Source organism: Pinus tabuliformis, chromosome Q (assembly GCF_031772625.1).
Source record: "Pinus tabuliformis cultivar Carrire ecotype Pingquan chromosome Q, CPIR1, whole genome shotgun sequence".
Lineage (NCBI taxonomy): Eukaryota > Viridiplantae > Streptophyta > Pinopsida > Pinales > Pinaceae > Pinus > Pinus tabuliformis.
In genome coordinates this window covers 238177256-238204313 of record NC_142296.1, presented here as the reverse complement: position 1 = coordinate 238204313, position 27058 = coordinate 238177256, and the positions used below count along the sequence as shown (strand labels likewise).

General features: G+C 40.9%; 1 pseudogene across 1 annotated transcript; it reads left to right on the top strand.

The window, feature by feature from the left end:
- The first annotated feature begins 872 nt into the window (after positions 1-872).
- Positions 873-26513, top strand: LOC149219074 (uncharacterized; annotated as a pseudogene). The gene is made up of 2 exons (XR_016249210.1): positions 873-1573; positions 26049-26513. The product of XR_016249210.1 is annotated as an uncharacterized LOC149219074 (transcript).
- The last annotated feature ends 545 nt before the right edge of the window (positions 26514-27058 follow it).

Below are 27058 nucleotides of genomic sequence, written 5' to 3'. Positions count from 1 at the left end.
CAATCATCTAATTAGCTCATTTGAAATCCTCCTTTTCTTTACATTAACTGTGTCTCATTTCATACAATATAATTAATGGATTCTTTCTCATTGCTTTCATTTCACGCCAATAAGTTCACTCAACATTGCAACTATCAACTCAATTGTTGGCATTGTTGGTGTTGTTAGACCAACTTCTCATACATCCATCATATGCCAACATTATGGCTTACACAATCCCAAAAAAACTCTCACCTTTTATGACATGTTAGGTTGCATCATCGATGTCACCTTATGAGGCATGCACTGCCATGCTGAAGGGGATGGAATTTCTAACCTTGACATCTCAAAATCCACTCGTTCCTTCTAATCAAAGGGGATCATGTCATCGAGTTAAATGGAAGGACTATTGGAACTATCCTCGCTACTTTCCTTCTTATAAACCCAGAGATTGTTGAACCACATCAGTTCCAACAATGGTTTCAGGGAAGAGGTTCCAATGCATCCTTGCCTTCACTAAGTCGAAAATACACATGTATCTCTAATAAGCCCCTCAAAACAAAAATAATCGATAAACTTGTTACAGTGTCCCGTTCCAATAAATCACCATGAATTATCATTGTACTACTACTACAACAATTAACATGGAATTTTTTTACATCATTGCATACCTCTTCGCATTAAGCATTAATGAGAAGAAATTCGTAGAAAAAATTATCTATATATTTCGCTTAATTATTACTTTCTACGTTCTTAAGGTTCCTGTGCACCTCACACTGCAATTTGGTATGTTTCTCTGCCTTCAGCCTCATATTAATTTGAATACGATAAGAATTTTACTTTCTATAATTTCCAACGGAACCTCTTTAACTTTCTTTTGCGAAAAAGTTTATAAGCGTATCTTTGTTGCCATTGAGTATTACGGAGAATTTATACATGTGTGACCGACTGATTGATGTGAAAGGCGATTGCTGGTGCAGCGCAGGAGGCATCATATGGGCGTCGATAAAATCGATCCAACACTCATCATCTGGATAAGATTTCACATCACTCGTTCATGGGGATCTCTAAAATAGTAGGAATTACCGCAGCAGCAACCCTCAGCTTATTCATATACTTGAGAGGACGATTGAGTCCATTGCTGCTGTTTCCTCTGCTTCATGGATCCATGGTGGGCTTTTTGGCGGCCACAATTGCCCATCCAATCGTCAATCTACCTCTTCTGTTTGCGAAATCTACAGACGGCAAGTTCCCATGGTGGTCTCTGGTTTTGTTCTACCCTTATCTAATCCCGCTTCGCATCTATGTGGGCATTAGGAGGTTGAAATCGAAGGAACCAGTGCACAACGAAGTGGCTCCGCAGTTATATGTAGGGGGTGGCCCTCCTCTGCCTCTGATATTCCACCAGGGGAGCCGGCTGTTATTGACTGCACCTGTGAACTGCCCAAGAGCCCCTGTGTGGCGAATCTTCCATATATGTGCATACCCACATGGGATTCTCGCGCCCCTCGCCCTCAAGATATCGATGTGGCCGTCAGGTGGGCCGCTGGAAAACGGTCTCAGAACCGCCCCATTTTCGTCCACTGCGCTTTCGGTGAGTATATTTACACCCCATTTACTCCCATTCTTGTAATTTTATAGATTTTGTTCTTTTGATTGAACGAACACCATACTGCTAGTTGAATGTAAGAGTCAATGGCCTATTCCGGTTTTTAACATGTTTTCAATTTTAAACCCATGCCCAAGAAGGGAGGAAGACATGACCTAGTGCATGTTGAACAGACTACAGTCCTCATTCCGTAAGAAGTCAAACGTAATTCAAAACCGGATCAACAAACCAGGAAAAGGCTGAAACCAAAATGCACTAGCCCTATAGCCAAAGGAGTCTAGGATCAAAACAGATAATCAATCTAATAATTCTGTACGTTTAGTGACGAATTGAAAAGTAGGAGTAATGTCCGCTTAATCAATTTGTGTTAAGCCATTAGATAACTTTTCAAAGGAGGAAACACCTAAAGCCAAAGAACTTCTAAGCATAAATTGGCCTAATGATGTTGTCTGCCTAGAATTGAATAATTGAGTTTCAAGGAGACTGGACTCAGGGACCTGAACGTTTAAGTTATTGGTGCCCTCACTCAAAGAAGCCAATAAGTAAAAGGCTACTTTAATAAACTGTAAGTTTGATCGAGGGCTAAAATAGCACAAATAAAAAAATGTCTTCAATTGATATAGCAACTATACAAAACATAGTAATCAATGCCCCAGACTACCATAAGTTTTAGCGTCCTCTTAGATTTGCTGGAAAGTTGGCAACTATTAATCACTGTAGGAAAATAATGATGTGAGAGTCAGAAGGTCCCCTGACTTACGTCTAATAACTATACCTAATTAACGGCTGAGCATCAGAGAATGCCAGAACAGAGTATACTTTTCTTTACACAAAACAGTCCCGGTAAACAACTGAAACATTCCTACTTGACATAAACATTGACCCTTTGCAATAAAATTTTGATCCCAGCATTGGATCCAAACGTTTGAAAATCTCCATGAGCATGGATAGGTTCTGTTGTCGCTCCCAAAGACAGCCTTGGATTGCTTACAAGACCAGTGCCTGGGCACATCTAGATTTTGAGTGTCTCGAATGATTCTCAGTAAAATGGAGACCTCACATATATTCTATATGTATATATAAAATGGAATGGGTTGGTTCATTCATCTAAAGGAGTAAGACATGAATTTTTGGAACTTCTTCACATGTACAAATCTCAAAAATATATGCATAAAACAATGGAGACCGAGTAGTTCAAGGACTTACTATTTAATAAGCTTTTATAGAGCAATGAGAGAGGATAAGAAGAAAGAGCAACTCATCATATAGAGCTTAAAGCATCAAGAATTCTACCTTCAACACATAGAGCTTGAAACATTAAGGATTTCTACACTTATTTGACTTACAGGTAGAAATAATGGATAAAAGAGAGACTGAATGCTATGATTCATGTAGCGCAAATTTAAAGATATAATTTCAATAATCCATACAAGCACATGCATTAACAATGTCGATACAAATGAATCTGTGAGGAAGTTACATGCACATGCATTGACATATTGACACAAATGAATCTGTGAGGAAGTTTGAAATATTTCTAGTAGCTATGATTACATGAATTCAGAGAAGAAACATGAATATAATGGGTTTTAACAGAGAGATAACATACTGTAATACTCGAAGGGGGAATCACCACCATTTGCTTGATATTTTGAAAGATCTGTATTATAAAGTTATACAGTCTGAAAATAACATGCAAAGTTTTCTTTAGGATTTCCAAACCTTTGTGAAGTGTTGCTTCCCCCTATTTATTTGGAGAGGGGGAGCGTTGAACATTCATTACATCAAAATATCTTCGACTGAGTCTCAACTGTCAGGTTGACTAGTTGTCTCGGCCAGGGATGGATCTGTGGCCCAAAAACATTACAAATAATTAATTACCTCATTAAAGGGCAACACCTTGCAGGATAACAAATCAGCCAATCAATCAGATGCACAATGTTAACAAAATATCTTCATGCCAATCCCTGTGATTGCCTCTGCTTCAGGTTGTAGTTTGCTCACGGTATGGCACCATGTGTTGCTCAACCGACTCCTGTCATTTCTAGCTTTACTACTTGGACCATTCATCCTTCAAAGCTGGGAATGGGCACTATCAGTTTCATGCTACAGTTCTAGTTTCATGCTGCAGTACTGAAGCAGAGGACCCTTGGGCGGTACTTCATCTTCCCTCTATATGGGGGCACCATGTTGGATCATCAAGTCTTCCCGAGCTACCAAGTCCCTGTTTACTTTTGTCAGTGTCAACCCTGGTTCCGTGTCACAGAGAGCCTTTATGGATCAACCCATGTCGGGTTTGAATGCTCCCTCTTCCTTATTAAATGTCGCAGTTGCCGACCCACTGCACCTTTAAAGTTCTACCATACCTGGTCACGGGGTTCTCATATAGGGATTTTTTTACTGAAAAGCCTTTACAGGATGGGGCTTTTAGGTTCATTCCAACCCCTTTTGCTTCATATGATCAGGGCTATGACCAAGTGCTTAGTTCTCGAGCGCTAGGGCCTTTAGACTCTTGTCCAGGGGCCTTTTTCCTTTGTTACTGGGAATCCCACATACTAGCGATTCATACATTTTACCTTTGGCATTTCCCCTTGATACTTGCGATCGCCGATCTATGGGATCGGGCCCACCCAAGATATCGCAATTGCACTGCGAGAGAGAGTGTAGAAGACGAGTGGTTTTCGAAGGGGGCATGAGCAGTAAGTGGTAAGTGAGGGGTGGGTGCAAAATGATATGAGAGGGACACGTAGCGGAGGGGCTTGGTGGGGAAACCGCTTTCGGACCCCCCACTTCGCCGATAAAGAGAAACATGGTGAGGGGGGCCGAAAAGACCTAGGAGCTGTTGATCTCGGCAGAGTTAATCTGGGCCGTCTAGAGATGGGGTGTGGTAAATGAGCATGTGGCCTTTGAAAGGGACAAACCCGTCAGCTTTTAAACTCCATTGTATAAAATATCGCATCCGGGGAGTTCTCCCATATCGCAATCGCAAGCCGAGAGGGACTATGTTGGGTCCCTATAATACTAGTGATTACCCCATTACTATTGTAGCTATACCCCTTATTTATATTGTTGTGCCCTATTACCCCCATGTTGTTATTTCTGTGCCCCATAGAATCCCTCTATTGTTATTTTGTGGCTTTATATTATTATTGTTAGGTCGACTGGATTATATTATGACTCCTTAGACTCCTATATATAAAAGGAGGTTTTGTCATTTGTATCATCCAAGAATTGTTCATTTATGTAATGTAAAGGAGGTTGCCCCCTCGAAGAGGCTGAATTCTAAGGCGTTGATCTATCTTTTCTATCTTTTCTTGAGCTGGTTTCATAACATTTGGTATCAGAGCTTTGGATTCTAGGGTTTCGCTGCTCCAAACAGGTCATCGTGGCATTTTCGCTATAACTTTTTTTCTGTGACGTTTCAGAAGTCGCAAAAAAAACCCATTTGAGAAGAAATCGTGCTGAACCTTGGGTCCGAATTTCAGAGCTTTTTGTGCGATATTTGCGGAGATATGATTTGAGGAAGTTGGTCTTTTTGCAAACTCCTGAATTACATTCAGAACAGGTGACCTGGCGAAAATCGTCATAACTGTCTCTCTGGGGATCGGATTGAAATTTCGTAAGAAGGTACAGAAAGATGACGGACTGTAGTTTCTTGTATGCGTGTTTCAGATTCAAAAGTTGAAATAGTGACTCGTGGCACGTCGTTCAAGTTCACTCTACTGAACTAGTCTAAAAGCAAGTCACTGTGGGAGATTTCACATAACTCTTCCTTGGAGAATCCAATTTGGGTCAGACTTGTGGCATTGGAAAGAGGACACAAAAGGCTACTACAGGTCACAATTTTAGAACTGGATGATCCGAAATTACAGAGATACATCAGATTCAATATCAGGCTTCTATAAAGTGAAAAAAGGTGTGTAGTTTTTTTTTTAATTTTTTGTGTAAGCTTGGTTTAACGGAATTCAAAGGGCATAGTAAAGCATTATTATCGGTAACTGATGCCCCGAGGAAAGAAAATGCAAACACCTAGTAAGGAATCTGAAAGCTCTAGCATGACTCATGAAGAAGAGGAAGAAATGCTACATGATATATCAAAATTACAAGAACAAGTGCAACAAATGTCACGCTCACAAAAGCTAACAGAAGCTAAGATAAGTGGCGTGGAATCTAAGATAAAGGGCATGGAAGCTAAGATGGATGATTCGAAGACAGATTTGAAGAGAGACATGGCAGATTTGAAAACAGATTTAAAGACAGACATGGCAGATTTGAAGACAGATTTGACAAATTTTCTACAAGAAATACTTACTAATGGTGAAAAGGTTGTAAAGGAAACTCATGATGTGAACAAAAGTAATGTTAATCATGATTCCATAGACACTAATGTTGGATCGAAGACCCACCATATTCCAAAAATCGATATGAGGAAGTTTGATGGTAAGGATCCCGCCACATGGATATTACAGATGGAGCAGTTCTTCGATCTCAATAATGTGCAAAACACACAAAAGGTACGTATGGCAACTGTATATTTGGAACCAAATCAGTTTGATGGTATCAATGGCTTTGTTCTCGTAAAAAATTTATCACTTGGGCAATTTTTACGGAAGAATTGATAGCACATTTTGAAGATACAAAAAGCAACACTTTTTTTAGCCAATTGATAAGTCTCAAACAAAAGGGTTCAGTAATGGAGCACATTGAGGAGTTCCAAAAATTGAACATAAGGGTAAAAGATATTCCAGAGGAGCATAGGATTGATGTGTTCATAGGGTCTTTAAAGATAATATCCAACATGATGTTCGCCTTTGGGAACCTGATTCATTAGAGAAGGCATTCAGGTTAGCAAGAAAAATGGAAAGCAAAATTATGGCAACCAGGAAGCATACCACTCACAACTATAAAGACGGAAGTGTTGTTGCCCCTAGTCTTCCACAACCTATAAGGTTGACACCACAACAACTGGAAGAAAAAAGAGCAAAAGGGCTTTGTTACAGTTGTGATAACAAATACACTAAAGGTCATAAGTGTGCTGAGAAGAAATTATTCTACATAGATTGTGAAGAGGAAGAAGAAAAGGAGCAAGAAAGGTCAAAAGAAGAAGATACACTCCAGGAACAAAGCCTAGATGAAGAACAAATAAATCCGACCATATCTTGTAATGCATTGGCGGGAATTACCACTCCTCAAACCATCAAGATAGAAGGACAAATCAAGAAGAAAAAGGTAATAGTGTTGATTGATTCAGGAAGCACCCACAATTTTATTCATTGTAGGGTAGCAAAAGAATTGAATTGCTTCCTATATCCAGCACCAGAGTGTCAAGTGATGATTGCAAATGGAGGAACAATAAATTGCTCTGGAAAGGTGCCATATATCAAGCTATCCATGGGAGAATATGTATTGACTAGCCCAATGCTTTCCATTCCAATGGGAGGTGCTGATGTTGTACTAGGAGTCCAATGGCTACAATCCTTGGGTATAATAGCTTTTAATTTTCAAGAACTTTTCATCAATTTTCTACGGAAGGAAAGGAAGTTGAATTAAGGGGTATTGTAGGGAAACCAGGAAAGATAATCAGCTCTAATGGTATGACAAAGCTTCTAAAAAAGGAGCAAAGAGGTGTAATTGCACAATTATGTTCGCTAGATGTTTCCACATCGGAATCATCTATTTCTCCAGATCTCCAAAAAGTCCTGGACAATCATTCCAAGGTATTTGAGACTCCCAAAGGTCTCCCACCTATGCGTGATCATGATCATGCTATTCATCTGATTCCAGGAAGTGTTCCTCCAAACATCAGGCCGTACAGATATCCCTATGTCCAAAAAAGTGAAATTGAACGTATGGTTGCAGAAATGCTAGAGGCTGGTATAATTCAACCAAGTCAAAGTTCTTTCTCTGCTCCAGTAGTATTGGTGCACAAGAAGGATGGATCATGGCGCATGTGTCCGGATTATAGGGAGCTCAACAAGCTCACTATTAAAGATAAGTTCCCCATTCCTGTCATTGATGAATTACTGGATGAATTGCATGGATCAATTTACTTCACCAAGTTGGATCTTCGTTCGGGATATCATCAAATCAGAATGAAGATTGAAGACATTCCGAAAACGGCATTTAGAACTCATGAGGGTCATTATGAATTTTTGGTCATGCCTTTTGGCCTTACTAATGCACCTTCAACATTTCAAGGTTTGATGAATTCAATTTTCAAACCATTCCTTAGAAAATTTGTGTTAGTATTTTTTGATGATATACTAATCTACAGCAAGTCTTGGAAGGATCATGTTGAACATGTTGACAGGGTGCTACAACTATTGGAGGAGAAACAATTATATGCAAAAAGATCCAAATGTTTCTTTGGAGTCCAGGAGGTGGAATATTTGGGTCATATTGTATCTCATGAAGGAGTTAAGGTAGACCCTAGCAAAATTAAAGCCATTAAGGAATGGAAAATCCCCACATCCATAAAGCATCTGCGAGGATTTCTTGGGTTGACAGGGTATTATCGCAAGTTTGTTAAGAATTATGGGAGAATAGCAGCACCTCTAACAACATTATTGAAGAAAGATGCATTTTCATGGACTCCGGAAGCAACAAAGGCCTTTGAACATCTTAAAGAGGCAATGTGCCAAGCACCGGTCTTAGCTACACCGGACTTCACAAAAATCTTTATTGTGGAATGTGATGCTTCAGGAAATGGAATTGGTGCTGTTCTAATGCAAGATGAAAGACCCATTGCTTTTGAAAGTCGTCCAATCAAGGGAAAGTTTTTAAGCAAAGCTATTTATGAGAAGGAAATGTTGGCAATACTCCATGCACTTAAGAAATGGTGACCCTACCTAATGGGAAGACACTTCAAGGTAAAAACGGATCATGATAGCCTTAAATACTTTTTAGAACAAAGATTATCCTCTAAAGAGCAACAAAAGTGGGTCACAAAGATGTTGGGTTATGACTTTGAAATCATCTACAAAAAAAGGAAAGCAAAATGTGGTCGCAGATGCACTCTCAAGAAAGGATGAGGATGTGGAAGCATTGTTGTGCGCCATTTCTATTATCCAACCAGATTGTATAAACGAAGCAAGGGAGGAATGGAAGAATGATGAAGAAGTGTGGGCACTTATTCGAAAGCTACAACAAGATCCCAGTACGTCTGATACATTTAGCTGGCAAAATGATTCATTATGGTACAAAGATCGCTTATACCTCTGTAAGAATTCCCAGCTAAAACAAAAGATTCTTATGGAATGCACACTTTTCCCTTAGGAGGGCATTCGGGATTTTTAAAAACTTACCACAGGGTTAAGAAGGAATTTTTTTGGGATGGCCTTAAATCAGATATTCAAAAGTTTGTGGCGGAATGTTTGGTTTGCCAACAAAATAAAGTTGAAACAATTAAGACACCGGGTCTATTACAACCTTTATCCATTCCAAGCCAACGTTGGGAGGAGGTTTCAATGGATTTTATCACAGGTTTACCCAAGTCTGAGGGAAAGAGTGTCATCATGGTGGTAGTTGACAGACTTACCAAGTATGCACATTTTTGTGCATTATCACATCCATTTAAAGCCAGTACAGTTTCTATTGCATTTATGGAAACAATTCAAAAGCTACATGGAAACCCAAAGATTATTGTAAGTGACAGAGATCCCATTTTCACTGGAAATTTTGGACAGAATTATTTTCTTGTCTTGGTACTCAGTTAGCTCATAGCTCATATTATCATCCTCAATCTGATGGCAAACTGAGATAGTAAACAAATGTTTGGAAGGATATCTTCGTTGCTTTGTATCTGATAAACAGACACAATGGGTCAAATGGTTGCCTCTGGCTGAATGGTGGTATAACACTTCCTTCCATACAGCAACAAAAATGACCCCATTTATGGCACTTTATGGGTATCAACCACCATCCATCACATCATATTTAATAGAAAATTCTAAGGTTCAGGCAGTGGAACATCACATCGAACATCAACAACAAGTCCTCCAACTCTTAAAGGATAACCTTGTGTTGGCACAAAATAGAATGAAACAACAGGCAGATCAACATCGCAGTGAAAGAAGTTTTGATGTAGGTGATTGGGTATTCCTACGGCTACAACCATATAAGCAAATGTCCCTAAAGCAAGCTAAGAAGGATAATAAATTATCACCAAAGTATTATGGTCCGTACAAGGTGTTGCAAAAGATTGGTACTATGGCATACAAATTGGAGCTTCCTGCAGCTTCTCGATTGCACCCAGTTTTCCATGTTTCATGTTTAAAGAAGGTTATAGGCGACAAGCTCCCAGTTCAAACAATATTGCCAAAACTTGATGAGGAAGGAAAAATTATATTGGAACCGGAAGCAACCACAGAAATAAGAACTCGACAACTACGAAATCGATCAATTTCAGAGTATTTGATCAAGTGGAAGAACTTATCTGCTGAAGATTCCACATGGGAGGATGAGAATTTTATGCAGAAGTATCCAGAACTACTCAAGCGTTGAGGACAACACTTTTTTGAAGGAGAGGGGCATGTTGGGTCCCTATAATACTAGTGATTACCCCATTACTATTGTAGTTATACCCCTTATTTATATTGTTGTGCCCCTATTACCCCCATGTTGTTATTTCTGTGCCCCATAGAATCCCTCTATTGTTATTTTGTGGCTTTATATTATTATTGTTAGGTCGGCTGGATTATATTGTGACTCCTTAGACTCCTATATATAGAAAGGAGGTTTTGTCATTTGTATCATCCAAGAATTGTTCATTTATGTAATGTAAAGGAGGTTGCCCCCTCGAAGAGGCTGAATTCTAAGGCGTTGATCTATCTTTTCTATCTTTTCTTGAGCTGGTTTCATAACAGGTGGGTGCAAAATGATATGAGATGGACACGTAGCGGAGGGGTCTTGGTGGGGAAACCGCTTTCGTGACCCCCACTTCGCCGATAAAGAGAAACATGGTGAGGGGGCCGAAAAGACCTATGAGCTGTTGATCTCGGCAGAGTTAATCTGGGCCGTCCAGAGATGGGGTGTGGATAAAATGAGCATGTGGCCTTTGACAGGGCCAAACCCGTCAGCATTTAACTCCATTGTATAAAATATTCGCATCCAGGGAGTTCCCCCATATCGCAATCGCAAGCCGAGAGGGACTTGCGGAAGAGGAACCTTTGCTTTGTGCGATCGTTGATTGTGGTATTGATGATGTTATCAGTGCCATGTGGCACTTCCTTCGTGGTGACATGTGTCACCCGGATATGCCCCCATAGGACCCCTGAAAACGCCAAATATGCGTGCCACGTGTACTCCGTATTGCCACGTCATGCTGTACTGCCACGTGGCCTCCTTGGAGGAGAGAGAAAAGGGCCCATTCGCCCTTGGTTTTCCTTGAATTCCTTTGTTAAATAAAATCGGCCCCTCCCAGCGCTTTAACACTAAAGCCCAATTTTGACGGTTTTCATGACCAAGTGCTTGTATGCACCCCTTTGCACCTGCGATCGCCAATATGCGATATCGACTCTCTACAACCTGAACCGCTGATATGCTATGTGTGTGCCCTGGGCCTCTGACCGCCGACTTGCGATATTGGCGATTGGCCAATTACCGGTTTCGCTGCCTTCCACTGCTGCTGTTCCAGAAAAGCCTCGATTGCAATTTGCGATGAGCCTGACCTTTAGCCATTTTTCTTTGTTTTCTGGCTTTAAAAGGGTATCTTCAATTTGCTCCAACTTCTGATCCATGAGTCCGTTTTCAGCTTTCCATATATCGTTGGAAAGCTTGTTCCAAGCACTATGCAACAGAGAGGGTCCAATTTGGCTTTGAGCACTGTTGTGGCCTGGAAGATGGCTTCAAACTTCACTGCTCTTTGGCAACTTTGATCAACTGAAAACTCATAATGCAGTGAGTGACAACATTGGCTCCAATTGGGGACAGTGCCTTGCTGGCAAGGTGTTGAGAACCTGCAGACCAATAGCCTTCCTTAAATTGGGCATGGAGTTATTTCTAAACAAATGATCATTCTGTGAAAGTGGATTTTTCAACGTAAACTGCAAATTCCAATAACAATTACAATACACACACCGGTATTTACAATGAGTGCAAGACATGTACCTCTAGTTTTGGAAATAAAGTTTGAGGAACTGACCATTTACCGACAGTTCTAGAGATTCACCGTCCAGATTTTCAAGCATGTACGTGTTATTTCCTCTTTCTTCTGCAATCTTGAAAGGGTTGAACCATAGCGGATCGAATTTCGTGTTTGCCTTTGTCTTCTCGTCAGACGTCCCAACAAAGCACTAAATCTTTTGGTTGAAGAGGTCGATCCTTGGCCTTCTTGTCAAAAAGAGATTTCATCTTTTGTTGGTAATTTGACGATTTGAACCCCACCTGTTCTCTGTTTTCCTGAAGCTCGACTTGCTGATTTATCCTTCACGTTAAGGCACTTGGCTCTTCCTCTTCTCCTTGTAGTAACTTCGCCACCGACATTGCTAATTGGATCGGGAAGACTGCAGCCTTACCATACACTAGCTCAAAAGGTGATTTCCCCGTGGATCGTTTAGGAGTTACCCGGTTGGCCCATAGGGAAAACTTCAGTTGGGAGTCCCATTTCCTCTAATTCTCGGCGATGGTCTTCTTCAGCACTCTCATCATAGTTTTGTTTGAGGACTCAGCCAAGCCATTACCTTGAGGATAGTATGTAGTGGAGTGCCCAATGATGATATTGAATTTCTGGCAGAAGCTGATGAACTTGGCAGATTTAAAGACCTGAGCATTATCAATTATAATTTTGAAGGGACAACCAAAGCAAGTTAATATGTTCCCCTCCATAAATTTAATTACCATTGAGTCTGTAGCATTTCTGGCTGGGATGGCCTCTACCCACTTTGTGAAATAATCCGTGGCCGTTAATATCCAGTTGTGTTGGCCACTGGATGGTGGGTTTATTTCTCCTATGAAATGTAGTCTCCACTGTCCACATGTATTGGAATCAGGGGGAGAGGAGAAAGCTTTTGCCTCTAAGCAAACACTTGGCACCTCTGGCACGACCTAACCTGAGAATGAACATTCCCAAACAGTGTAGGCCAGTAGAATCTTGCCTTGAGGATTTTATGTGCTCTGGTCTTCCCGCTGTACTGACCTCCACAAACTCCTCTGTGAAAATCCTCAATCACCTTCTGGGTTTCACCCTCCACCAAACATAACAGCAATACCCCCACGGGTCCTTCTAGTAGAGTAGGCCATTATATATGACATATTTTTGCGCTTGCAATCTCAGAGCTCAGTATTTGGATTTATCTAGCCCTAGCGGGCACCTCAGGAATAAGAGATAATGAACAATGTTCTTATACCAGGGTGATCCCTCATATTTGGCATAGATTTTCTGCTCAAATGTTTTAATCTCGTTCTGATGATCCTCTGGTCTGCCTTCCTCTGTTATCAGGTTTATCCCTAGAGCTTGGCAATTTGATTCGGATCAAACCTTGGCTAACCCCTGGCCTTTTATGAGCTTGGCAGGGTTTATGTCTAGCTCATATTTTTGTATCTTTGCTATCCACCTACCCCATTTCCCTTCACTATCTCCTTGCGCCAGGATGTCCTTGACTGCTGTCGTTGGGACAAATACTGTGATTTCCGATTGTAGCACATACATACGAAATGCCTGTAAAGCCTTGACTATTGTATAGGCTTGTTTCTCTAGGATGTTATATTTTAGCTCAACATCCCTCATGACTTGGCTGAAGAAAGCGATGGGTTGTTCATAACCATCTCTATTTTTCTGTAGCAGCGTTGCGACAATAGTATGTGGAGAAGCGAAAGAGAAGATATAGAAGGGCATTGAATAGTTGGGGCTGACTAGTACCGGGGCTTCAGCCAAAGCTTCTTTAATTCTAATGAAAGAATCTCTGGGGGCAGGGCTCCACTTGACTTCATTTTCCTTCTTAAGCATGTCCGTAATACCCTTGACAATTTCTGCGTAGTTGGGTATGAACCTCCTTAAGAAATTTATTCTCCCCAAAAAGGCTTGGACCTCTTTCTTATTCCTGGGCAGAGGAATATGGCTGATGGCTTCGACTCATTTAGGATCGATCTTCACACCTTCCTGCGCTACTATGTGTCCTAGTAGCTTCCCCTCACTCAGGGTGAACTGAGATTTCTTAGGATTCAAAGAAAGACCATACCTCCTACATTTTTCAAAGGTGAGCTTCAAGTGGAGGATGTGCTCTTCATCAGTCTTAGAAAACACTGTGATATCGTCTAAATAAACCACCATGAATTTGTCTTGCTCCCCTACGAAAGCTATGTCCATGGCTCTTTGAAATGTGGCCCCTGCATTAATAAGACCAAAGGGCATGCGAGCGTACATGAATGTTCCCCACGGGGTGGTGAAAGCAGTTTTCTTTTGATCTTCAGGGTGGACTGCCACCTGGTTGTAACCAAAGAACCCATCCATCATGGACATTCTGGCTGAGCCAACCACCTTCTGCAATATATAATCCATCTTAGGCAGCGAGTAGTTGTCTTTTAGCGACGCCCTGTTTAGATTCCGAAAATCTACACATAGCCTTATTTCTCTGCTCTTTTTCCGGACAGGGACTAGGTTGGCCACCCACTCAGAGTACCTTAAAGGCACTATGATCTTTGCTTGTAGCAACTTTCTTACTTCCTTTTCAATGGAGGGGAGTAAGAGTGGATTTATCTGCCTAAGTTTCTGCTTGCATGGCTTTATTCCACTTTTCAAAAGAATCTTATGCTGAATGATGTTAGTATCAAATGCTTTCAAATCCTCATAAGACTAAGCAAAAACATCCTTGTATATTTTGAATAGATTTAAATACCTTTGTCTGTGTTGCAAGGGGATTCCATTCGATAGCCTGATCATCTGGGGTTCCTCCTTTGAGCCGATGTTGTAGTCTTCTAATTGATCGTCTATCTCTGGGGCCATTGGTTTGGAGACTACATTGTCCTTATTAAAAAGCCTTTCTAGTGGGACCATTTGCGAGGGATGGTATTCCCTTTCAGTTGCAAAATTTTGCGCCCAGCCACTGTGTCTTTCCACGAAGTGGCTTCTTGATCTGCTTCTTCTTTGATCGATGGTGGAGTGGGCGAACTCTCCAATGTATTTTATGAATCTTTTCACCGCTCATCATCCTTGAATACTTGCCAGTGCTTGACATTATCAGGTATTGAGGGTTTGTATCTGACTTCTACCTCATACCTAAGGAGTGGATTTTGAGGGGGCTTGAAACTACTTGTAGCTACAACAAGGGAGTCAGCCATTCTATTTCCTTCCATGGGCAGAAATTGGATATTAAAGGCAGGAAGAAATTATCAATTAGATCCCACACTTCATTCCGGTAAGTCCTCAGTCTGGGGTGTTTGGCCTGGCATTGATTTCTGATCTGCCTTACGACTAGCTCAGAGTCTCCATAGACCGTTAGGCATTCAATATTCATATTTTTTGCCGTTTGTAACCTAAGGAACAATGCTTCATACTCCGCCACATTGTTGGTCGCTTCAAACTCCAACTTGAATGAGAGGGGTATCAGGCCACCTCCAGAGATACGAACAATATTCCAGCTCCATTTCCCTCTTTTGAGTTTGCTCCGTCAAATTATAATTTCCATACTTCTGTTTCATTTGTGCGCTGGTGCTCTAACTGCCTTGTTAGGTGTACTAATGTTTCCTCTAAGAAGGTCTCATCTTCTTCTAGGAATAGGTAGGAGGTCACTTTCTTTCCCATGTGCTGGGGAATTTTCTGAGCCTTTAGCTAGGGTCACAATTTTTACGAACTTGGATTCTCTGTACAATCTCCTTTGCTCCTCTCCAAAAGTGGGAATCATGGCATAAGTCAGATCTAACTTGATAGAGCCCCCCACCTTGGAACCCCAAGATTTGGATAAGAGCATGTCGAACCGAGGGGGAATGTCTGCCACTACTATGTCCATTACCACGCTCTTCACAAGGATTTGAGCTAGGTTTACCACCAGATCCTTTATCATTCCCAAGCATTTGACCCTCTTAGAGTCAAAGGAGTACAGGTCCTTGTAGGGCTTGGTGATCTGCAAGCCCAGTTGTTCCATCACTGCTAGGGGCATGAGGTTGTGTGAGGCTAAATCCAACGCGCAGTTATGCAATAAGAGGTCGTGGATTACTAGGGTCACGTAGAAGGGTGCAGTAAAAGGATCAAGTTCTTCCACATGCGGCCCAAAAACAACCATTGGCCTCTCCTTTTGAAGGTTTAAATTGTCATGAATTGGTGCTGAGGTGGATGGATGCATGAATTGAGAGACTTGAGCTTTATAAGTAGGTTGCTTTAGAAGTTCAATCAAAGGAACAAGAATCTTTATCTTTTCAAGCTCCCTCTGAAGATTGAATGTAGGTTGGACTTTTTCTATACCTCCTCCTGGCTCTGCTCCTTCTTCCTTGCCATTGGCTGTTTTCAACAGAACAAGTGGCTTCTTTTCTGTGTGTCCCTCGGAACTATTGCTTTCCTTATTAGAGGGGACTTTTATCTTGGAAGGGTCAAGATTTAGCTTACCTTTCCCTTTCTCTAGTACTGGAGGAATAACTTGGGGAGCAGTTCCCTCTTGTTGTTCTGGTTCTCTTGACCTCTTCTTTGAAGATATCAGATCATATTTTCGGTGTGGCTTTGTTTGCATAAAATCTGCAAACTGTTTACAATAATAATCCATATCCTCCTCATTTGCTGTTGCTTCTCTATCATGACTGGCCTCCTGGTGAGCCATATTCTCATGTTCTTCTTCGGAGAAAGCAGAATACGAGTTTCCTTGCATCTCGTGTGTATCTGATGATTGTTTAGCAAGGTCATCTTCTAAATATAGAGGATGACGGATCTGGTCGGGCTATTCCTTTCTCTCCCTTGGAAGTATTTGCAATGGAGGCCTTCTATACTGTGGGTTGTAACCCTAGTTGTTGACTTGAGCATTCTGTTTGGAGAGGCTCTTGTTCTCAATTTCAAGCTTTCCAACCTTCTGTGATAAACTCCTGATGAATATTTCCAGTTCATCCAACTTCAGGTCCGATGATTCTTTAGCTTGACCTGAGGAGGATGCTTCTTCTTTCCCTCTTTTATTCTCAGTAGGTTCTTGCTTTCCTCTTGACTTCCTTGCTAAGGTGAAATTTTCTTCCACCTCAAGTGCATCAATTTGGAGTTGATCTAGAGTGAGAGACTTCCTTTCCCTTAGAGTAAAGCCAAAGTCGGACTCAAAGGCTCCCAAAAAAGCTACTCGAGCAGCAATTGGAGGAGGCTTTATCTCACCCGATAGGTTATTGTACTGTTTGTTGAACCTTTTTATAAATTCTGAGATATCCTCTTTTGGCTTTTTCCTTATCATGTTAAACTCTGTGAGGAGGTACTCATGATTTCTCTCTTCACCCCATTTTTGTGTAAAAGAGTTTTCACGTTTCTCCCAGGTAGTGATGGAGGCGTTGGGTAAGGCTTTAAACCACTTTCTAGCTTCTCCATCAAGGGACTGTACAAAAAGTCTCATGACCACATCCAACTGTTCCACGTTTAGGTTCTCAGCAAAGACACAAAAGGTTTTAATGTGCCTCTGCGCAGTGTTGTCATCCTCCCTGTTGAACCTAGGCAGAAACTTTAGGTAGTCTTGGGGCATAACACTTAGGGGCTGAGGTAAATTAAGAGGGGCATATTTATTTAGCAAAAACCTAGAAGAGCCCTCTGGATTAATGGAGGGGGATTGAGACTCGCCTGAGGAACTTGAGCCAAAAACATAGTGGTAAGAGTGGCTAGACTGAAAGCAGGGTAGGTAAGGGTTTTAGGAGTAATTCCTGAGTAGTGAGTAACAACGGGTTGAGAGCTGGATAAGGAAGCTTCAAAGATTGATGAGATGGTAGTGCAAGCAGTAGGAGTTTTCTCTTTCCAGACTTTCCTGAAAATAATGTCTCTGGGTCAGATACAAATGGTGCTTCCTGCTGAGAGGTATCTGAGCGAGTGTGAGGCTTTTTAAAAGCCAGGATGATGAATGATGATGGGTGTGTGGAGTCGCCAAGGTGATGTGGATGCAATCAGAACGTCTTTGCTCACCTACACAAAGAGTGCTCAATTTGTCGTATCCTAGGGGAAAAATCCTTCAATACGTTACCTGGCAACGACGCCAGAAGAAGAGACAACCTTGGATTGCTTACAAGACCAGTGCCTGGGCACATCTAGATTTTGAGTGTCTCAAATGATTCTCAGTAAAATGGAGACCTCACATATATTCTATATGTATATATAAAATGGAATGGGTTGGTTCATTAATCTAAAGGAGTAAGACATGAATTTCTGGTACTTCTTCACATGTACAAATCTCAGAAATATATGCATAAAATAGTGGAGACCGAGTAGTTCAAGGACTCTTATAGTTTAATAAGCTTTTATAGAGCAATGAAAGAGGATAAGAAGAAAGAGCAACTCATCTTATAGAGCTTAAAACATCAAGAATTCTACCTTCAACACATAGAGCTTGAAGCATTAAGGATTTCTACACTTATTTGAGTTACGGGTAGAAATAATGGATAAAAGAGGGACTGAATGCTATGATTCATGGAGTGCAAATTTAAATATATAATTTCAATAATCCATACAAGCACATGCATTAACAATGTCGATACAAATGAATCTGTGAGGAAGTTACAGGCACATGCATTAACATATCGATACAAATGAATCTGTGAGGAAGTTTGAAATATTTCTAGCAGCTATGATTACATGAATTCAGAGAAGAAACATGAACATAATGGGTTTTAACAGAGGGATAACATACTGTAATACTTGAAGGGGGAATCACCACCATTTGCTTGATATTATGAAAGATTTGTATTATAAAGTTATACAGTCTAAAAATAACATGTAGAGTTTTCTTTAGGATTTCTGAACCTTTGTGAAGTGTTGCTTCCCCCTATTTATCTGGAGAGGGGGAGCGTTGAACATTCATTACATCAAAATATCTTCGGCCGAGTCTCAGCTGTCAAGTTGACTAGCTGTCTCGGCTAGGGATGGCTCTATGGCCCAAAAGCATTACAAAATATTAATTGCCTCATTAAAGGGCAACACCTTACAGGATAACAAATAAGTCAATCAATTAGATGAATAATGTTAACAAAATATCTTTATGCCCATCCTTGTGATTGCTTCTGCTTCAGGTTGTAGTTTGCTCATGGTATGGCCCCCTTGTGTTGCTCAACTGACTCTTGTCATTTCTACCTTTACTGCTTGGACCATTCATCCTTCAAAGCTGGGAATGGGCACTATCAGTTTCATGTCGCAGTACTGAAGCAGAGGACCCCTGGGCGGTATTTCGTCTTCCCTCTGTATGGGGGCACCATGCTAGATCATCAAGTCTTCTCGAGCTACCAAGTCCTTGTTTACTTCTGTCAGTGTCAACCCTGGTTCCGTGTCACAGAGAGCCTTTCTGGATCAGCCCATGCCGGGTTTGAATGCTCCCTCTTCCTTATTAAATGCCGCAGCTGTCGACCCATTGCGCCTTTAAAGTTTTGCCATACCTGGTCGCAGGGTTCTCATATCGGGATTTTTTTATTATTGAAAAGCCTTTACAGGACGGGGCTTTTAGATCCACTCCAACCCCTTTTGCTTCATGTGACCGGGGCTATGACCAAGCGCTTAGTCCTCGAGTGCTAGGGCCTTTAGACTCTTGTCTGGGGGCCTTTCTCCTTTGTTATTGGGAATCCCGCATACTGACGATTCATACACTTTACCTTTGGGATTTCCCCTTGATACTTGCGATCGTCGATCTGCGGATCGGGCCCACCCAGGATATCGCAATTGCACTGCGGGAGAGAGTGTTGAGGACGAGTGGTTTTCGGAGGGGGGGCATGAGCAGTAAGTGGTAAGTGAGGGGGGGTGTGGAATGATATGAGAGGGACACGTAGTGGAGGGGCTTGGCGGGGAAACCGCTTTTCGGAACCCCCCTCGCCGATAAAGGGAACATGGCGAGGGGGCGGGTGGCGAAAAGGCCTGGGAGCCGTTGATTTGGGTGGAGTCAATCTGGGTCATCCAGAGATGGGGGGTGTTAAATGAGCATGCGACCTTTGAAAGGGACGGACGCGTCAGCTTTTAAACTCCATTGTATAAATCATCGCGTCTAGGGAGTTCTCGGATATCGCAATTGCAAGCCGGGAGGGACTTCGGCGGAGGAGGAACCTTTGCTTTGTGTGATCGCCGATTGCGGGATTGATGACGTCATCAGTGCCATGTGGCACTTCTTGCGCGGTGACACGTGTCACCTGGATATGCCCCCATAGGACTCCCTGAAAACGCCAAATCTGCTTGCCACGTGTCCTCCGTATTGCCACGCCATCTCTGTACTGCCACATTGCCCCCATGGAGGAGAGAGAAAAGGGTGCATTCGCCCTTGGATTTTCCTTGAATTCCCTTGTTAAATAAAATTGGCTCCTCCTCCTAGCGCTTTAACACTAAAGCCCAATTTTCAGCGATTTTCATGATATCGGCGTTCGCCAGTTTTCATGACCAAGTGCTTGTGTGCACCCCTTTGCACTTGTGATCGCTGATATGCATTATCGACGCTCTACACCTTGAACTGCTGATACGCTACGTGCCCTGGGCCTCTGACTGCCAACTTGCTTTTGCAATATCGGCGATCGGCCAATCGTCGGTTTTGCTGCCTTCCATGGCTGTTGTTCTAGAAAAGCCCTGATTTCGATTTGCGATGAGCTTGACCCTTAGCCATTTTTCTTTGTTTTCTGGCTTTGAAAGGGTATCTTCAATCTGCTCTAACTTCTGATCCAGGAGTATGTTTTCGAACTTCCATATACCGTTGGAAAGCTCGTTCCGAGCACTAGGAAATGGAGAGGGTTTGATTTGGCTTTGAGTGCTTATGTGGCCTGGATGATGGCTTCAAACTTCACTGCTATTTGGCAACTTTGATCAACTGAAAACTGGTAATGCAATGAGTGACAACAAATTCCTTGCATCTAGTTGCTCGATTGGTTCTGCCTCACCCCCTTGAAACTTAATTATTCTATTATAGGGAGATGACATCATTAAGTCAATTGGGTTTAGATATCCTTTGGTTTTACAACTTGTTTCCTGCTTGGAAATACTATTTTTGTCATGTTACGCTGGCAATAGAGCTTTCCTTCTTTGTGTTAGGATATTTGACATGCCTCGACAATCCAGTAGACAATCCTATGATCGATAGTAGTTAATGGAATGTTAGTTAGCTGCACATTGTCGTAGTTAGTTAGGGATTCACTATTTACTATAGTTAATTGGAGTTTGATATCCATCCTATCTATATAAACTATAAATATGATCCTTTGGATTACCATTAACAGGAGTTATTTCGGATCCAAATTTCTGTTTGATGCTGTTTAGCCTTTGTTTTCTTTCTTATCTACTCTAGATCTCATCATTTGGTATCAGAGCAGCACTCTTAACCTCTCTTATGTTTGGTTACGGACTCATTAACTATCAAGATTTTCTCTAAGCCCTAGCTTTATACCCTCTTGTAAATGCCAGACTCTCTGTAGTCCGACATGAATCTTAAGCCTTCCTATCAACATCTTCTTCAGCTGCCCTCCCACCGACTCGTCAACACTCTCTAGCATCTTTTATTTTTTGGTAAGTTCCTTCCCATATCTTTGGTTCATATCAACGTTTCTTTCTCTCTTGTTTGTTTCAAATTTCCTTTCCCACACTCTCTTGCATGCCTCAACCCTCCCTGCAGCCTCTTCCAACTTAACACCCAACTTAGTGTTCTCTTTGTGTATGGATCTACAGATCAATTACAACACTTCCAGCAAGGCACTATTAATTTTTTTAATATTTGTAAATCTCCTAGACTTTATGATTTATATACCATTGTGGATATTTCACTGGAATAGTTCATCACAACAAATCTTATAATATTAGATTATGCAATTTATTTTGTTGTGTCCCAAATTGATTATTACTAGCTTATTGCTCAGGTTTATGAAAATAATTGAAATTCAAAATGAAAGAATAAAGCAAATGAACATAACATCCACACAATCAACACACGATGTGTCCTAGGATATCCAAAATGGGAGAAAACCCAGCTAGAAGCTGAGGCGTATTCTTTTCTCTCTTTGCTTCAATTATGATATGCAAATACAAAGAAAGGAGCATTCAGTATAGAGTTGCGTATGACAATGTGGCCTAAATGGATACTACAAAATCTGCTTCCTCCTCTGTTTTTCAGCATTCAAGTTTCATTCGTGGCCCTCCTCGAGCCTAACCATGAATCCCTTGTGTTTGAACTTGTTTGAATTTAACACCTCTGGTGGAAGATGCATGCTTTGCTCCTCTCTCCATTCCCCCCTTCTCTTGCTACGCCTGTCTTTTTTTTTGGTAGATTCTCCCTCTGTAGAGCCTAAGAGCATGAATTAGTCTCCTTATGCTTTGCAACATGGCACTACTATTTTGCAAAATGACGTTTTCTAGCAATTACACCATTTACTACATTTCAGGGAAGCGTCTTTAATGGCCCAGGGTGTGCATACTCCTTTACCTTCTCATCAAGTAGAGTGTTATGGGAATCTAAGGCATACAACTTAGTCGGTGCCACTTCCATCGCCAATCATGTAGACTCAATCATATCAGTTCAAGCTAGTATAGATCCAATAATTCCCTTCCCATCAACACTCCTCAATGCTAGACTTTGCGTCATCAACACATTCCATTTCAACAATTCTTTGATTGTTCAACGTACATCACAACTACAATTTGATTGAAAGTTGTGATTCAAAGGGTTTCGCCATTGACATGCATCATGCTTCCTATAAGGAATAGGGCCCCTTTGCCAAAAGATATTAAACTTGCAACAATTGTTTTCTGTCAGGTATATGCCCTCATCTCTTCTTGGTTCTAGGCTCTCAAGGGTTACAATGTCCTTTTTTCTCTTGATATAAATTTGTAGCAACATTCTTCCTTGGATCCTTGTAGTGATTCATTTGTGCAATCTTAGCCATGTCAACCTTGTGTTATAATTACACATTATCAAACATTTACACCAAGGACAATTCTTGTTGTTTGCAAATTTCTGTGGTGATTTGAATTTGAGGAATAGGTTTCCAAAAATTTGCACACAGCACTCATTTATGCTCGACGTTTTGAGTCCAGACCAGGACAATGTTGACTTCAACTATTGAAAACAATCAATTTGATGGGCTTAAGGAATGTCTAGATTGGATGAGCAATAGGACTACTATTCAAATCATTGACAACCTTACCGCAATCCCACAACTCCTTGAACACCACCTGACAACACTAGCATTTCAATGACAAATGTAAAGACAAATAACATTTTTCTGGATCATCTCAACCAGGGGACTTGTTTGGTTGTTGCTAGTGTGCAATTGCCTTTGTTTCCTCATCTTCCTTCCTCACTCATGTAGACAGTTCTCAGGTTTCATCCATTCATGAATGATGTGTCAACAATAATCTCCCTTGAGGGCTATTGGAATGGAGTTTGTTCTAGTTGTGCAATGACAATTGTAGATAAGATAAGTTTCTTCATGTTCAACAAATGACCATAAAAAGGTCAACGGAGTTGCTAAGCACTTCTATGTCAGTAGGAAGTGGATGTGCAAGGGCCACTCCTATAAAAGAAAGACGAGAGAAGATCTAAATTAAGATATAAGTCTAAATCCTAAGCATATAAAATCGTAATGCCAATACATGATCATTTCATTGATGAGTATACACAGTCCTAGGACCAAAAAGAGAAATGTCACACCCGACGAAACTCGGGAGGAAGCCTCAATACATATTAGTGTTGCTGCTATCTCCTGTAGAAGAGTAGGATGTGATGTTTCTGGTTGGAATTGTAATCTCAAAATCTGTGTTTCTTCTAACAATTGAGGTGGAATAAAAAGCTTATGATAGATGGTTGACTAGAGGAGCTAGGTTGTGGTATACCTTGTTTCCTGGATTGAACCCACCATTGTGGAGCTCTAGAGAAAGTTCTTTATTTGCTGATGTTGAGTGAATTGACTTGGAATCTTAGAAGATAATTCTGCAATGGTCTCACTGACAAAAGTCAAATCGATTTGTGGGGTTTTATGAATGTGTTGGTTGAGTTAGTGCTGCTGTCTATCAATCTCTTCGTACCCCTGCCCTCTAGGACCATCAAAAAGAAAGTTGTGATCAATCTAGTAGTGACCAGTTGAGGGGATGGTGAGAGGGAATGGGATTTGAATCCAAGGGACTCTCTCATACACAAAGCCTCAAGCATAATTTCATATATTGGCAGAGGAGAGAGAGAGAGAGAGAGAGTTCTAGGACTCCTTGAAAAGGTAGTAAAAACGACCACGAATACAGTAAATGGGACATTGGAAGATGAGATGCTTCTGTGTCTCAATCTCCTATAGATGGCAGAGTTGGTAGGTCTTGTCTGCCCAAAGAATGTGATACTAGATTTCAACCTAGAGCCAATGCGAGCCAATTCTAAATTGTAACAATTGAGGTGGAAGAAAGGAAGCTTTTGATAGATGGTTGACTAGAGGAGCTAGGTTGTGGTATACCTTGTTTCCTGGATTGAACCCACCATTGTGGAGCTCTAGAGAAAGTTCTTTATTTGCTGATGTTGAGTGAATTGACTTGGAATCGTAGAAGATAATTCTGCAATGGTCTCACTGACAAAAGTCAAATTGATTCATGGGGTTTTATGAATCTGTTGGTTGAGTTAGTGCTGCAGTCTATCAATCTCATGGTACCCCTGCCCTCTAGGACCATCAAAAAGAAAGTTGTGATCAAACTAGTAGTGACCAGTTGAGCGGATGGTGAGAGGGAATGGGATTTGAATCCAAGGGACTCTCTCGTATACAAAGCCTCAAGCATAATTTCATATATTGGCAGAGGAGAGAGAGAGAGAGAGAGTTCTAGCACTCTTTGAAAAGGTAGTAAAAATGACCACGAATATAGTAAATGGGACATTGGAAGATGAGATGCTTCTGTGTCTCAATCTCCTATAGATGGCAGAGTTGGTAGGTCTTGTCTGCCCAAAGAATGTGATACTAGATTTCAACCTAGAGCCAATGCGAGCCAATTCTAAATTGTCTCCAGGGGATCCAATGCACATGCCTCCAATGTTAAAGTGTATAAGGAGGAAAAACAATGAGGCCATCCCTTAACTCCATAAAGTGCTTGCATAGAAGGCCATTTTAGCATTGAACCTTCCTTGTGGGGCAATTCAAGTGACCTAAATATATATATATGCCTGTAGATTCCCTCTTTGGTAACCTTGTTCAGCGCCTACTTGGTCGGTAGGAGTTGACCAAGGGCATCGATAGAGTATTGGAATGGAGGAAGGTGGTTCATTGAGATGCACATAGACTATAAGAGACGTGTAATATCTGCAAACCTATAGTGATAAGGGTGTCGAGCTTGGCTGATTTTCAAATTTCTTTCTTGAATGGTAATGCAACTTTTTGTTGCTCTGTGGATGTTTCCCTCTTTGGTCTGTGAGTTATTTTTCTGTGGTGTTTATCCCGCAGTTGCCCAACTGTTGATCTCAACATGGTATCAAAGCTCTAGTGAGGTTAACTCCTTTTTGATCAAAGATTGGGTAGCTTGTGACAACTATGGACACTTTTTTGACTGCATGCTGAATTTCTTAAGTAGAAATCGTAAGTATTGGAAGTGCTTCAGAAGTTAGAACCCTTCTTTCAGTTATGGAATTGGAATTGGAATTGGGCAACTCCTATTACTATCTCACAAAGATTTCAAGCTTATCATTAAATTTAATTATTGGTGAAATCATTAAACAAGTTTGCAGTGTACTACCATGTCTTGGCTTATCATTCTTCTCTTTTCAATGTTAACTCATTATATGCTTGCAATATGGAAATGCCCAATACACCTGGAAGGAAGTTTATGATTCACATTCCTGTGGGTGCTTTGCACATGTTGTTTAAGAAGGCAAGCCCTTTTGTTGTTAAGAAAAACGGTGTCTTTTGTTCCAATGCCCGTGTCTTCACATGTTTGAGTTGATTTAGGCAGCTTCGATGTATTAGCCAGTTGCTGACTTTCTACAAGGCAAACCAGTGGATTTGACTACTCTGTAGGCATTGGTTTTGATACTGGAGAAGCCATCTCAAACTGCTGGTTGAAATGAATTTTGTAACTTATAACTCTCTCTAGGTGTTGTTTCTAGAGAAGTCATACTCAGCTGCTGGTTGAAAGCAAGCTATTCCATATCTCTGGCCGAAAGAGGAAACTGACATTTGCAAAGTTGCAAAGTCTTTTCCTTGCTGACAGAGAGCTGTAAGCTGATGGCTTTGACTTTCTTTTCAATTTTGCATAGGCCTTTATGCTTTTGTTCTTCAAGAGAAAGTTGTTTCTTTTTATTGCCTCACAGTAACAGGTCTCTGTTCTGGAGAATCCATATCTAGTTCCCAAATTACTGTGTAAAGGTAAGTTGTGATTACTATGCAGGTCATGGACGAAGTGTTGCCATAATGTGTGCTCTACTAGTTACATTAGGTCTGGCAGAAGACTGGAAAGATGCAGAGAAAATAATAAAGAAACGCAGACCTAGCATCAGAATGAATACCATGCAAAAGCAGAGCTTAGAAGAATGGAGCAAAATTCGATTTAGCACTGGTCGGAAGTCTTGACCTTCGATTGGATCTCTTCTATTGTGATCAGAAACACCCAACGGTGATAAACAGAAAACATGAAGCAGATATTTTTTTTTATCAGTGTAGATATATTTTTACGCAGAAAAAAATGCTTATAAAATGCCTAAAAATATGAAATACTTGTCACTGGTCAGGCATCATTATCAAGTACAATTGTGATATTTTCTTAACCATATTCTGATTTTTACACTTTATCAGTTGTCAAGAATTAGTTGTTACCTGATTAAACAAGGTTGTGCAAGCCGCCTGTTCAGTTGGATGCACATTATAGCTATAATCAATTGGATGCACATTATAGCTATAATCAAGTTTACTGTTCTACAAAGCTTATTGTGTACAATAAACTGTCACTTGGTAAGGATTTTTTGCTGTGAATAACAAATATGAGGATTTTTAGCTGATAACAAAAACCATCTGTCTTCATGTTGACCTATATTCATGTTGACCAAAATACTCTTTTGCAGTTTTGTTCTTGATTGTTCAAAAAGGCCATTGTTTATGTCAGAGCCATATTTCTATTGTAGTTCACACGAGTGTTTTCATGATGTTGAGCTTGGTTTGTTGCTGAAATACAAACTTATTATGTATCCGTTTTGGGAATTGGACTTTTTCCATTTAAAAAGCACCCTACTCTTCAGTCCATAGGCAAGGATAAGATATTCTTTAGGGCTCAAGGCCATTCAATATACTCAATATGAGTTCATCACGTCACTTGCAGGAGAGTTCATCAGGAGAGTTCATCATGTCACTCACTTGCAGGAGAGTTCATCATGTCACTTGCAGGAATTTTGAATTTTGAATCTG